Below are 14,075 nucleotides of genomic sequence, written 5' to 3'. Positions count from 1 at the left end.
GTTTTATGTATATGACAATAACATACACTCTCCCAGTAATGTCACGTACCTGGCTAAGTCATGATCATCATTTTAAAAAATCCACAATTACTGGCTTCACATAAAGTGTTAAGCTAGAAAACCTAATTTACAAACCTCAATGGTTGGATTTACAAAGTAGTTGGTTAAAATTAACAGAACGTTATTATTAATTAGCGTGAAATGCAAATTCAACTTAAGGACACCTAAGAAATTTAACAGGCAAGGAGAAATTTAAACAAGATATGTTTCAGGTTTTGAGTTACTATGTGAACATCAGATCGAAAATGATAAGGAAATATATTAGTACCTCTATTAGACCTTTTCAATTTAGTTTTGGTACTTATGGAGGGATCAAAGCATTTCAAACATTTGAAATAAAAATATATTTTTGAAAAAGTTTTTTGAAAAAATATGCCAAATTGTTGTATGACACAAAAGTACCCACTCATTAAGCTTTGCCATAAATCTGTATTCAGTTATTTACAACATGATGGAGCACAAGGTTAAAATGTTCTGTACATGATAAGTGAATGCTCATCTGGATCTCTGTTTGTTTTAACACTTGATTCTTATTCAAAATGGCATTCTTAGATCCTAGACAATCAGACCCTAGAATAGACTATTCTTTTTGGTAGTGGTTTGTTTGCTTTATTTGACAAATATTTGTTTTATTTTTGGGGTAATACAGTATCAGACTTGACAGTTTCTGTTTCCAAGAAATGACATGTGACTCCAATAAGTAAACCAGAGGTCCTTACACACGAATTACATATTGATAAGAACTCATATGTTCATAATCTAAACTTGTTCATGATACACAATAACCAAGATGATGGATTCTGATCACTGACTCCTAGATGAACATACATTAAATAAACCAGTTTTAACAATGCATGGACATTGAGCTATCTTTTTTAACTAGGCCAAAGATTACAGAAATAGGGATAAACATGTGCATTCTGCTCACGCAATAGAGACATAGTTTTAATAAAGATGTTATTAAATTATGATGCAGAAAATCAAAGATTCATATTGCTAATGACACTAAAACAAAACCAAAAAAATCTTACAGATTAAGAAATTAAGCATTCTCTATATCTATCTTGTTCAGTTTTTCATATCTACTACAAAAGTATGGTCTTTATGGAAATGAATCTCAGTTTCAGGTATTTATTGGAATTTTCCAGTGCAGAATTAGGTTAGACTATGCAACCTTTTTGAAGATTATCAAGTGCAGATATCAACCTTGTGCAAGATACAGTATAATCACCACCAGGACTTTGTCTTAGTCTTAAAGACTTAAAACACTGCAGAATTGTAGTGTATTTACTTTGTTGGAATGGGAGCTACACCTGGCTTTTCAGTGGCATGCTATGGTTCCACCCATGCAATGGTTCCACCTATGCAAAAAGTGAGCAGAACTAGGATAAAAATCAAATTTAATTATTAAGATTGCTCCTCAAGTATTTTATTATTTTCCCCTTCTGTCACACTAAGATTTAATTCAGCAGCCACTTTTTCAGCAGCTTTAAAGGCCACATCCATGGCTTTATGTAACCATTAACACATAGTGTGAAGATGGGAACCATGACCCATCTATCCTTGAGCATGCTCCTATTTAGCTCTGTGAAGTTAATGATATCCTCAGTTTAGTCTATTGAGAATAGCCAGTACTTGTTCCAGGAGAATCTCTTCCCCATAACTCTAGCAAGAAATCCAATGAGTACAATTATCATGTTGAATTTGGATATAAACTAGGACTTCAAAATCTGTTTTTTTAATTTGATAGACTGATGGGATTTCCATGCTACAACAGGAAACAGAAAGGCTGGGTACAACAGAGAAGATCACAGTCAATGGAAAATTACTACTAGCATGGAAGAGTGAAATGTACATGTCCTACATACCTGAATGGTCTGAAATGGAATACTTTCAGTTGCAAAAGAGAAGCTATAGGAAGGGGCATGTTGTTTCTGCAAGCAGTATCCAGTCAATTTTTGTTATTTAATCTGCTTCGTACAGGTTTGAACATACCATGTATTTTGTAACATGTCATTTAAGAAAGAATTCCAAATGGCTTTTTAAAAACACTGTTTCTGAATTGTTCATTTTCCTTCTATTATGGATTCTTCTTTGAAAACCATATGCTTGATCAATATGTGCCCGTTTCTAAGCAAATAGAGAACAGCAAAGAAATGGCCTTTGATGGACCAAACCTAAACTGATGCAAACAACTGCAGGCACAAATTGCAGGTTAGAAATAGAATAGCTCAAGTTCCGAAATAGGTTTCTTACTCTGCTGCAATCTCGTTTCAGAAAATTAATACTGCAATAAGATTGGCTTGTAATCGAACAAGTCACAGAAAAAGACATATAGATGCAATCTAGAGATAACATCCATATATATGATTGGCATATGCCCAGATCAGAGGGTTTAGAAGGAGTATTTTTATATAACTGCATGGGAAGACTGGGCATTTAAAAACAGATTAGTGTTCAAAGTGCTTTCCACACCTTTCCAGTAATCTTTATATCTTGTTTCTAAGGCAGATCAGTACAATGATTTTGAAACTTCTGAAGACAGGAGGTTGAGGTTTAGAGTGTTATTTTACACCATCTATTGAGTTTATGGCTAGGCAGAAATTCATATAATGACTTCCTGCTTCATAACACTCTCTTAGTTTCTATTATACCTCTGTGAAATCTTTTTGTACCTATATATTTTTGTACCTGGGATAAGTATATTTTTCCTTCAGATCAGAGGTAAAGAACCTGCAACTCAGTACCTCTATCCAACTCTCAGCAACTTAACATTAACCATACTGTTTCGGGCTGTTAGCAACTGGACTAGAAGGCCTCCAAGGTCCCTTCCAACTCAGTTATTCTGTTAACTCCATACAGCATTCCTGTATTTGGAAGGTTATACAAAAGAGTGTGGAAATGACTTGGGAAAAAGGTAATTAACAGTCATTTTATTAAACATAGTTGAATCCTGGAAGGAAGAGAGGAAATCTCTAGATTGCTCCACTTCTTGAGTTTCTTCATATAGGAATGGGGAGACTCTCTGACAAGTATAATATATGTTCCATATATTTGCTTTAGGTTAGAAAAGTACTGGAAAATTTATTATAAAAAGTAATCCTTAAAAATATGGTGGCCACTATCTTTAATTTTGTTGGATCATTTTGGGAGGCCAAGAATATTTGCATTCTCCAACCTACTGACCTCCATAAGAATTGGATTAAAACAGCATCTGCAGGCAGCACAGCCAGACCATTGTAGTACCACTCCCATAACTGTGAGAACAACAAAAAGTGGATGTCACTAGTCCAAAAATATTGCTGTATAAGCCAAATATTTGGAATATTTTTAAACATTTATATACTGCATATCATTAAAAGAATCTAAAGTGCCTTACAATTAAAAATTATGGCCTCTTAACCATATTTCCTTCAGTTGTAGTTCAGAACACTTAACTGTTTACTTTCTCATCTTTAAATGGAACATACAGAAAACATATAGTGTGTGCTTTAAAGTAGGTTTAAGTATTTAATAAGTTAAAATAAACATTCTAATGTATTCAAAAATATCTAGATCGCCTCCTCCAATAAAAACTCTGGCTTCACCAGTTTTGCATTGTTGTTTGGCCAACTAAGGCCCTTACTACTTTCCTAAAAGCTAGATGTAGCCCATAGCCATCAAATGGTCGTCCACCCTTATAACAAAGGAAAACTTAATTCTGAGTAACCAGCCTGTGTGCTTATCAGCACAGGTCAGAGTTTATCTACAACAGAAAAAAAAATCAGTAAAATGAAGACATTCACTATTTTATAAGCACAAAGGTGGTTTCTATAACATGAAAGCTAGACTGGTCTTCCTACTTTAATTCTGGAGACTATTCAATCTTTGTTAAAAACATAAATAAAGCATGTGAGGATTTTCTTCCTAAACCCTGTGATCCCCAAAGGCCTGCCCTATCCATCAGTCTTTCCATTCTCTCCTCAGAAAGCGGCAACAACCCAGTTATCAAACCCACAAAAAAATCTCCCTGGACCATGTTTCTCATCTGAAACTATAGCAAAAGTAGAAATGTACCAAGACATTAATAACTGCTTACATTTTATTTCTTTGTTTTTATCCACGTTCCATATACAAGTGCGCTTAGGTTTTTAATTCAAAGCATTCTTCCTCCTTCAATGCTGTGGAATGCTATTCAGCATAGAGATTACTCAGCTGACTAGACGAGCCTTTCTGGAAAGCCACAGAAGCATCTTCAGTAGTGCTCTCTCATGCATGTTTTGGGGAGGCCTTTCATTGTCAATATTCCCCTCTTTTCTTATTCTACAATCACTCCTCCTGCTAGTTGCATTCATGTGCCCTGAAGAAATGTTATTTTCATTTCTGTTAAATCAAAACATGTTTTATAATGAAATAAGAGGCACTTGCAAAACATAAAATACTATGTAACTAAGAGGATTTGAAATGCATTTAAAGAAAATAAAATCAAGGCTCTTTTGTTGGAATTCTTCACCCCACAATTCAAAATCAAATCTGAGAGATGTCCCATAGAGAATAATGTGGAAAACAAATTATATGTATACTATATATTTCAAGGTAATAGATGTAGAACTCGGGACCACATCTGTTTGGAAATATATTTGGAATTAACAGAATAACTGAGTTGGAAGAGACCTTGGAGGTCTTCTAGTCCAACCCCCTGCTCAGGCAGGAAACCCTATACCATTTCAGACAAATGGTTGTCCAATCTCTTCTTAAAAACCTCCAATGTTGGAGCACTTACAACTTCTGGAGGCAAGTAGTTCCACTGATTAATTGTTCTAACTGTCAGGAAATTTCTTCTTAGTTCTAGGTTGATCTCTCCTTCATTAGTTTCCATCCACTTCTTCTTGTCCTGCCTTCAGGTGCTTTGGAGAATAGGTTGATACTTCAATCAAAACATTTCCTCCGCTACATAGAAAACTAATACGTATGTTCTCCTCAAAATGAAAGTTTATCATACACAAGAAACATTTTATAGAGAAAATATTCCTTTACTTATATAGGATGTATGTATGTATGTATGTATGTATGTATGTATGTATGTATGTATGTATGTATGTATGTATTTGCAGAGCTGATATGTTCCTTGAATTGAAACTGACGCAGCTGTTTTCGTACTTTATTTACATAAGTAGGGTGAACATTATATTCTAGGTAACACTTTAGTAATACAGATTTCTGCACAAATCTGAAAACCTATCTCCAGACCTAAATCCACAGCATGCATATGCATTGCATATATAGAGAATCCTGAGGGATGTTATATATCAAGCAGGAAGAATATGTTAGGAAATACCAAGTTGGTTCAAAAGAGAAAGGCCCTTGTTTTCCCACATAACATATCAGCCAGAAACCTATTTCAAACATGCAAAGTAGGGAGGGGAGGGCAGAAGAGCTATGAACACAAGGGCCCTGGGGAAGCCAGCAGCTTTTATTCTTTTTTATATCCAATCACAATTGTTTCCTCCTCTTTCTCTCCCTTCACCTCCTCTTCCTCTCTCTCCTATCTCAATGCCAGAAAACCCACAGCACTGTTTTTTGTAAATGGTTCCGATGAGCACCATACATGAGCAAGGGTAGGGAGTCAGGGTATTTAAAACACACACACAGAGGAAAACAGGATTCTAAGCAAAACAGGATAACACACACACACACACACACACACACACACAGAGAGAGAGAGAGAGAGAGAGAGAGACTTGGACAGAGGAGATGAATGAAAAAGAACCTTCAGAACAATGTAGACAATGCTAAAAAGCACATCTTCTGCCCTTTTAATTAGTGGGAGGTCAGTGGGAATGTCAAGCTTTGCCATCGAGTTCCTCTTTTCAGAGAAGGAAATTAGACTTTTAAATGAAGGTGCCTTAGGTCTTTTTCAATAGGATTCATACAAGGAAAAAGAATGGCTTATCATCCCTTTGCACTAAATACAGCACCAAAATTTACCATTGCCAAAGGAATGTCCCCAGTCTTCCAAAAACTGCATAGCTACAGAAGTCTAGACAGGGAATGGCACCAGTTATTTCAGAAGAGAAGGCAAAATGTGAAATACGATACAGCAAATTTTTGCCCTTCAATCAAGGTTCATGGTGGCAGTAACCAACTATTCTCTGCTTTGCTCTTCATTCAAGCATGGCTTGATGAGGATGGGCATCAATGAAAGCCACAGAGTCTGATCTTCATTCTCCCATCTAACCACAAGGTCACTGAGGGTAGTTACTTTTATTCCCATATGCTTTCTTTTTGTCAGATGGCTAAAGGGAGAAGCAAACCAAAAATTAACAGATATATTTCTTCAAGCTTGATATATAAAGATAGACCATGAGTCTATTTTGCAGGGATCAGGGGATATTTGTATTTCTTTCCATTACAAAAGCCTTCTGTGACTAAAATTCATTATGTTAGATGTTCCAGACATAATATGAAATAAATACAAATTCAGGCTGTATCAATAACACTTTTGTGGCTCTCAGAACAAGAAACATTTTATAGACCAGAAATAACAGACAAACACAAATGGCTAACTTATTGTAAGATACTAGAATTTTGTGAAGAGGGACACAAAATAGAATCTAGAGAAGAACTGGTGGCAGAGGAACACAATAGCCAATTGTCTTATTTATAGTTATTGAAAAGATTTAGACAAAAGTTTCTGGGTTTGAATATTGTAAGACCGAGTCTGAAATGGAATGATGTACAAATGATGAACATGTAATTGCTAAAATGTATAAAATTTTACTGAAATATGAAACAGAAGTTGAACAAGTAAAAAAATGCAAAGGTAGTCCTGTACAGTAGTCAACTTATGTCTACAATTGAGATTGGGATTTTTATCACTATGCAATGTAGTTATTAAATGGCTCATTACATGACTGGACTTGATTTTACAACCATTTTTACCATGGTCATTAAATGAAGCATACGATTGTTAAGTGACACACAGTTGTTAAGCAAATTCAGCTTCTTGAATTGACTTTGGCTGGGAAGGTCGCAAATCATGATCATATGACCACAAGACACTGCAACTGTCATAAATGTGAGCCAGTTGTCAAGCACCCAAATTGCAATCAGGACCATTGGGTGACGGTTGTAACTTTAAGGACGGGTCATAGGTCATTTTTTTCTGAGGCCATCATAACTTTTAACTGTTGTTAAATGAATAGTGTTAAGTCAACACCCACCAGTATGATAAAGAGGGCTAAACATTTTGGTTACAATATACATATGGAACAAGAGGAAAATATGTGGTTGAAAGGGTAGAAATTTACATTATGTTGTAATCTTAAAGAGAATTTTTATAAAATGAGGTAACATTGATATATGTAAGCAGGGAAAAGTGCCTAGGGTATACAGCATAAAGGCACTTCAAAGGCATGCTGGAAATATGAAAAAGAAGGGAGATTTTATATTTAGTGGATGTGTAAAAAAGCTAGAAATTGTTGAATTCAAATATGTACCTGATTTAGAGGATTTTAAAGATTAATATATAGTTGAGAATAAAAGTCAGTCTTTTGGGATTGATGGATGTAGTCATGGATCCTAGTTTTTGTATATGGTAACTGCAGTAAGATTATTGTATGTGCAAAATAGAAAGCTTGAGCAATACCTACAATGGAGGTAAAGATTATTTAGCTTGCCCAACTGACTTCTCTGATTAGAAACCCCGTACAGACTTTTTGTGGAAAACAGAAAAACCATATTTATGATTTATGGGTTTTATGATTAGACAGGATAGATTATAGAAAGGACACATGTTGTAACTTCAGAGAAAGAGATAAATTTATCATTGTACTTATAACTGCTGTAGAAAAAAAAAATCAGAAATCATTTCTTTTTCTCTTTTTTCCTTATTTATTTTTGTTTTATTGTTTTCCTTTCTTCCACTTTAGCTTTCTCTTTGATTTTTTTCTTACTTTCTTTACATTAGTTTGCATTTAGTTTTTATCTTTTTAAAATATTTTATTAAAAAAGGCTTTGTAACAACTGCCTCCATTGCATGCCTTCTACCCACACTAGTGTGACCTGTTTCCGAAATTCCACGTGCTTGATCCTCATCTATAGGTTCCCTTCACAGCATGTGTTTCACCCTGCCTATTTCCGTGATGACCCAGAATAAAGCACATGGAATGGTTTTGCAATCCCATAGATCTTACTAAAAAGTTGTCTGGGGAGAAGCGGGGAAAAAAATAATTCAACTTTATGAACATACAAATTCCTTTTTTTTAGCAAATGTAAGAATTCCCAAGATAAGTTCATGTGACATTTCTTTAGGTCAAACATTTACTCTGGGGCAACATCCAAGAGGTAATTGGATAATTAGACCTTAACCTCCAAAATTTCTGTGAAACAGTCCTTTCTTCTATTTTATACATTTAATTTTCTCACTGTTAATTTCCATGAAAACAGAAGCCCAGCTCAAAAAAATGCAGAGGCTGTCCAAACCAGTCAGAAAATCAGCAAGAGAGATGAGGAGTAGCAAAATGGTTATTACAAACCATTAAAGAGCATTTGGGAAGAAGCATGACCAAGGTAGAGGGGAAATGGACATGGCTGCATAGAATAGGGAACTATGAACTATGGAAATAGGAGAAAATTCAGGATGCAGAAAGCCAAGAGATTAAAAGGCCTCAGCAGGCCTTGCCAGTTTCAGGAAAGAAAAGAAAAGGGGTGGGGGGGGGGCTGCTGTGGAGAAGAACGCCTGCAGCTTCACATCACATTTAAAGTGATAGGCAGAGCAGAAAATGGAGCTGGGAAAACAGACAGCAACATGTTTTACAGGCCACCCAGAGACAGCTTGCCTGTGCAAAATTATAACTGTGACCTTATAAGCATTTTCACCCACAAAAAGGAAGATGAACACAGAAGGTGGCTGGGCAAGAGGGGAAGAAAGGATGACTGTGTTAAATCATGCTTAGGCCATAATACCTTTTATGCTGAATGATTTTTAAATGACACCTCAGCACAGCTTCTGACGAAAGAAGGCTTCAGAACGACACTCTTAACCATTTTGTTTTTTTCTCACATGCTGGTTCCTGTATGCGGTTTGGGTGGGGCTGTTGTAACTCTGCCTTTTTCAACACAAAAAAAGCATTGGGCCTCTTTGGGGCCAGGTAACTAAATTCCTGTCAGAATGTACTCTGGCACAAAGGCCATCTTCTGACACACACACACACACACACACAGCAATGCAGCCAAATGGGGGAAGCATTTGATGAAAGCATGGAAAGCCAATTTGCAGGACATAAACTAACTGTTCCTTGCCTCCAAAGGCAAAGCAAGCTAGATTAGGCCCTACTAAGAGTTCAGGAAACCTCTTCTCCTGTTTCCTTTGTCCATTTGCTATGTTAGCATTAGAATTCAATCCTGAAGATGCTCTGAGTATTCTTCCCTTATAAAAATCTAGTTGCTTTGGAAAAACTCTGTTCGTTTTAAATGAACATGAACAGCACTATTTTTTCCCATTTATTGCAGATATGGGATACATCAGAGGCAATTTAGGTTGTTTCATAGTCAGAAGTGTCTTTCTTTCATACTTGGCAGACAGAACAGAATATCCCTTCTGCAAGAAAATCTACGTTCACAGTCCTTTGATATAAACCTTTGCCATATCACATAAAAAAACGAGGTAGTGGGGAACTGCATTTTAAAACAAAAATTTAAAATATGGGCTAATGACTAAGTTAGAAAAGAAGTCCATATGACTGACACAGCACTCTTCAATGCCTCTCATGTTAAAACATGTTACAAAAGTCTGTCTATGATAGAGAAATATATATGCAAAATAAGGGATAATTCCAAGGTGTTTATTATATTCTGTTCAAGCTTTTATTCGTTTTTAAGAGGTTTTTTTTTAAGTTTTGCTATGGCAAGATGGGTCATAGAAATCAAACCAATAAGGAAATAATAAATGTATAAATGTTACAAGCTGGTTTATTATAGGTCTCAAAAACTGACTTTTAAGTTAAAAACAGAAGAAACCTAAATTAGTAGTAACATTACAAGATAATAAGCATAAAAAGGGTTCAAAATGAGTGTTCAATTTCTTTCCCCTTTGTTGAGGTTTCTGAAGATTTTATTTTTTTATTAAGAGGGCAAACCAAGCTATCTGCAAATTAAGAATTCACAACTTCTGGAATCTTGTAGAATTTAAGAAAATATAAACAATACAATTTGCTTTTGTATTCTGGTACTAAAAATACCAAATTTGCTGCTCATGCAAACTTAGAATAACACATGAAATGACTATCTCTATTTGTTCCAAGCAGGCTAATTCATTGCAATTTTTGACTAAGAGTTCTTCCATTGATCAAGTATTTATTTCTTTTGCTCATCACTAGTTTTAATGCTCCAAAGTCACTAATAAAGGGAAAAACTAATCCATGGGAACTAGAAATTAGTTCATACTTGATTTGACAATCTTGTTTGCACCAACTTCATACATTAGCTTTAATAAATATGAAAGGAACATGTGGTTGCCGAGGTGTATAAATACTTTGGATAGATCCATGTAAGAGAAACAATTAGTTTTTATCCAATACATTTTAAAAATACTAGCTTTCTTTTTCAATTTTACATATTTCTCAGAGCACTCATGAATGCGGCATATACCATGAAACAACTCATAATCAAACCATAATAAATATTGTTTCTTACAACCAAATGTCCTAATTTTAATAATGGTTGAACTCTTACATCTCTTGCCTTATCTAGCTCAGGACTGGAAAACTTTCTATAATCAAAACTACCTATGACTGATAAAAATTGTACAAGCATGTCCATTGTAGAAACAAACCCAACATCCTTAACTCATTCCAACAAACCCTCTATTCAATTGGAAGAGACAGGCTTTAATTTTATTATCATAGTCCTCACTTTTTCCAAGACATTTCCCATTATCCTTAGAATGTCTGCATTTCACTTCATAACATCTCCATATTCCTATTTATTTCCTTTACTTCTACTACAATGAAAAACTGTTTTTTAAAAAGCCTAGTGCATGGCCAGTAAGAAAACTTTGCAATCTGTGTTAAGGTGCAAAAGAGAAAGAAATGTCCATGACTGCATATATGGACAGCATTTAAAAACTGTTAGAAAAGGAAGTTAGAAAAAGGCTGAGATGAATAATATTCCAGGATATTAGTCAAGGAGACACATGAAGGATACCATGGGAAGATTGATATTCTTTAATGAAGGACACTGGAAAGAAACTTATTCAGAGACAGGAAGAGATGTAGCCTACATCCATTACTGATAGATATTGATTGAATATGCCACCAACAATATGGAAGGTATAGACACAAGTGAAATCTCCAAAAGTAGCAAGTCTCTGTTTCATTTCATTTATAGTTTAAAATTTAACATTACAGGAGAAAAAAAGGGAGCAATATACACTCATCAAAAGGACAAAATGTTAGGTGCTGTAGTTAGACATACTTGACTCAATGGATATAAACAAAACTATAAAAAGACTGATGGATGCCAGCAAGAGTTTACTGAGCAGCTCATATCCTTGGAACACTTACATGCAAAAAAACCGGTAAAGTTAACTTCAGTTAAAGACATCCTCAGAACTTTGAATAAGAAATGGTTCACACAGATTAGATAGGATATATAAGTTTAAAAAGACTAATGGTAAATCACATTAGCTTTCAAAATATTCTCCCAAAGTGCTAAGTTCAGCAGGGCTAAAAGAAGCAAAAACTTTTCCCAACAATAAACTAAACTCAACATGTATTGTTTTGTTCGTTACTATAAACTGCAGTCAAAACCAAGAATTGCCCAGCCCAACCAAGGACACAGAGTTCAGTTGATTTCGAGACAATGTCTGCTTATTCAGAGAAATACCACCAGACAATCTGGGATGACTTTTTACTAACTCACTTCATATATATAGCCTGACTATCACAGTAAGATCCAAAATAAATATAGCTTATTACGTTATATAATGGAAGGTAATGAAGGACACAAGGTAAGTTTTAGAAAAAACTGGGTGTGGACATAACTAAAAATTCCAGAAAATTGACTCATTATCAAGAAGCAAGCTCTGAATTGAACTGTTAGTGGGATTTGCCAGTCTCAGTTCATCAGTCATTTGCCAAATCTCTGCTAGATTTGAGGAAAAAGATATATTTTCTATTTGATCCAACATTCCTTCCTTTTCTCCTTCCTATCTATAAATAAAAGGAGAGGGAAAGGGAGAAACCAATCCTATGATTTTCTTTATAGTTCTGCCAGATCTTCCCTTCTTCCTATATAGGTGTGTGCAGAGCCACTCACAGATGTATTTGGCTTGTCCTCTTCTTCTCCCACCCCATCTCCAAAAAAGTAGAGGGGGGGGGAATAATCTTTCTGCTTAAACTCACTCTTTCTATTCAGAATACATACCCACATCCCAACCACAAGATTAGTTCTCCAATTGGAAAATAATAAGAAAGCAATTTTATTTATGACTTATTCACTCCCCCATTTTAGCAGCTAAATGGTGAGTCATTTTGGCAACACTGGAATATACAAAAGTTGTCTGTTTTACAGCCACTGCTGTTCATTTGTTAAATATTTATCCTACACAATGCTGCTTGAAAGGAATCTGTGGACCTGTTTGTGCAGATTTTGAAGCAACTGGATCAGATCAAAAAAAGAAGACAGGGCCCAGTCAGCCTGTCTTTACATGCAGGTGTTGTCACACAGCTGTTCCTCAGTCTGACTTTTGCCACATACTCAAGATCACACCCTTAAACTCCGTATTAATCCAGAGTAAACACCACTCCCTGGTTTCAGCCTCATGATCACCAGTATAGATTACAACTTCATTTCATAGATAAACATGCATGAAGGGATATGATGACACAGAGGAAAAGTCTATCATAGCCATTTTTAATGTTGCCAAAAGCTAACTAAACTACTTTAGGTGATCTTACGACCGTAGTCCAATAAAATTTCATGGCCTTCATATTTTAATCTTTTGTATAACTTCCATGTATAGAAACCCCCCCCCCCTCCAAAGACCCCTGAAATTTCAGCCTATCAGAAACTACTGAAATGTCAGGAATTAAAGAAACTACAGTCCAAAGTATATGTTCATGGCCAGGCTGGCTGAAATTTAAAGGGATGCAGGCAAAACCATCTGAAGAATACAGAATATCCAATTGACTATCTCACTTTTACTGTATTGTCAAGGTGCAAAATATTCATTTGAAGCTGTTGGTGTTCTTCCAATTACATTCCCTTGCTCCACCACCTAATGATGGCTTCTTTGGGGAATATCTTTTGTTCCTTTTGGAGGAATATGAAGAGCCCATCTCATATCTCCCTTCATAGCATGAGGTCAGTGTAGGAGAGAGGGTTGAGTTCATATGGTATTCCTTTCTAGGAAGTTGGCCAGAAAGGAGGAAGGGAAGAAGAATGATTTGACAAGAAAACTTACAAAATAAGAGGACTGCAATGTAATAAAGTCTTTGCTCCCAACTATTGAGAACAAAGCTGCTTAAAACCAGATTTCAGTTCTGTACTTTAAACCTTTAGGTCCATTGGCTTTTTTGTGCATCCCATTTCTGAATAAGAGCAGAAAAGAGAGTTGGTCTGTAGAAAAGGTTCCTAGAGTGAACCAAAGAGTATTGTAGGGCATTTTTTTCTGAAAGCAATAAGGAAAAGGGAAATTACTGAAAATTCTATAGCTTCACTTACTATACACTGAGAAGAGTCTATCCCATATGGAATTTTATATTTGCTAATAAGCCTATGCCCTAATAACATAAAATGATCCACTGCTATTCTGAGATTTGCAGAGCAATGACATTTAAAGAACTGTTTTTTTTAGAGAAGGTATAATACTATTGTTACACACACACCCATTTTATACCTTATTGTTTGAGTAACTACAGTTACATTGAAAGACACCTCCCCACCACACACATTCCCATTACTTTATCCCTCCCCTCCCCTCCCCCAACATCCTGTGCAGTAGAGGCCTGGTTTCCCTTGACAGATTTCTAAGG

At 35.5% G+C, this 14,075-nt stretch overlaps 1 protein-coding gene across 1 annotated transcript in view; it reads right to left on the bottom strand.

The window, feature by feature from the left end:
* TRIM8 (tripartite motif containing 8) overlaps positions 1–14,075 on the bottom strand; it is a 54,724-nt gene that overhangs the window by 38,512 nt on the left and 2,137 nt on the right. The window lies entirely within an intron of this gene.

This window comes from Protobothrops mucrosquamatus, unplaced genomic scaffold (genome assembly GCF_001527695.2).
Source record: "Protobothrops mucrosquamatus isolate PMUCROS unplaced genomic scaffold, P.Mucros_1.0 scaffold984, whole genome shotgun sequence".
Classification (NCBI taxonomy): Eukaryota; Metazoa; Chordata; class Lepidosauria; order Squamata; family Viperidae; genus Protobothrops; species Protobothrops mucrosquamatus.
This window is presented reverse-complemented; position numbering and strand designations above follow the sequence as displayed.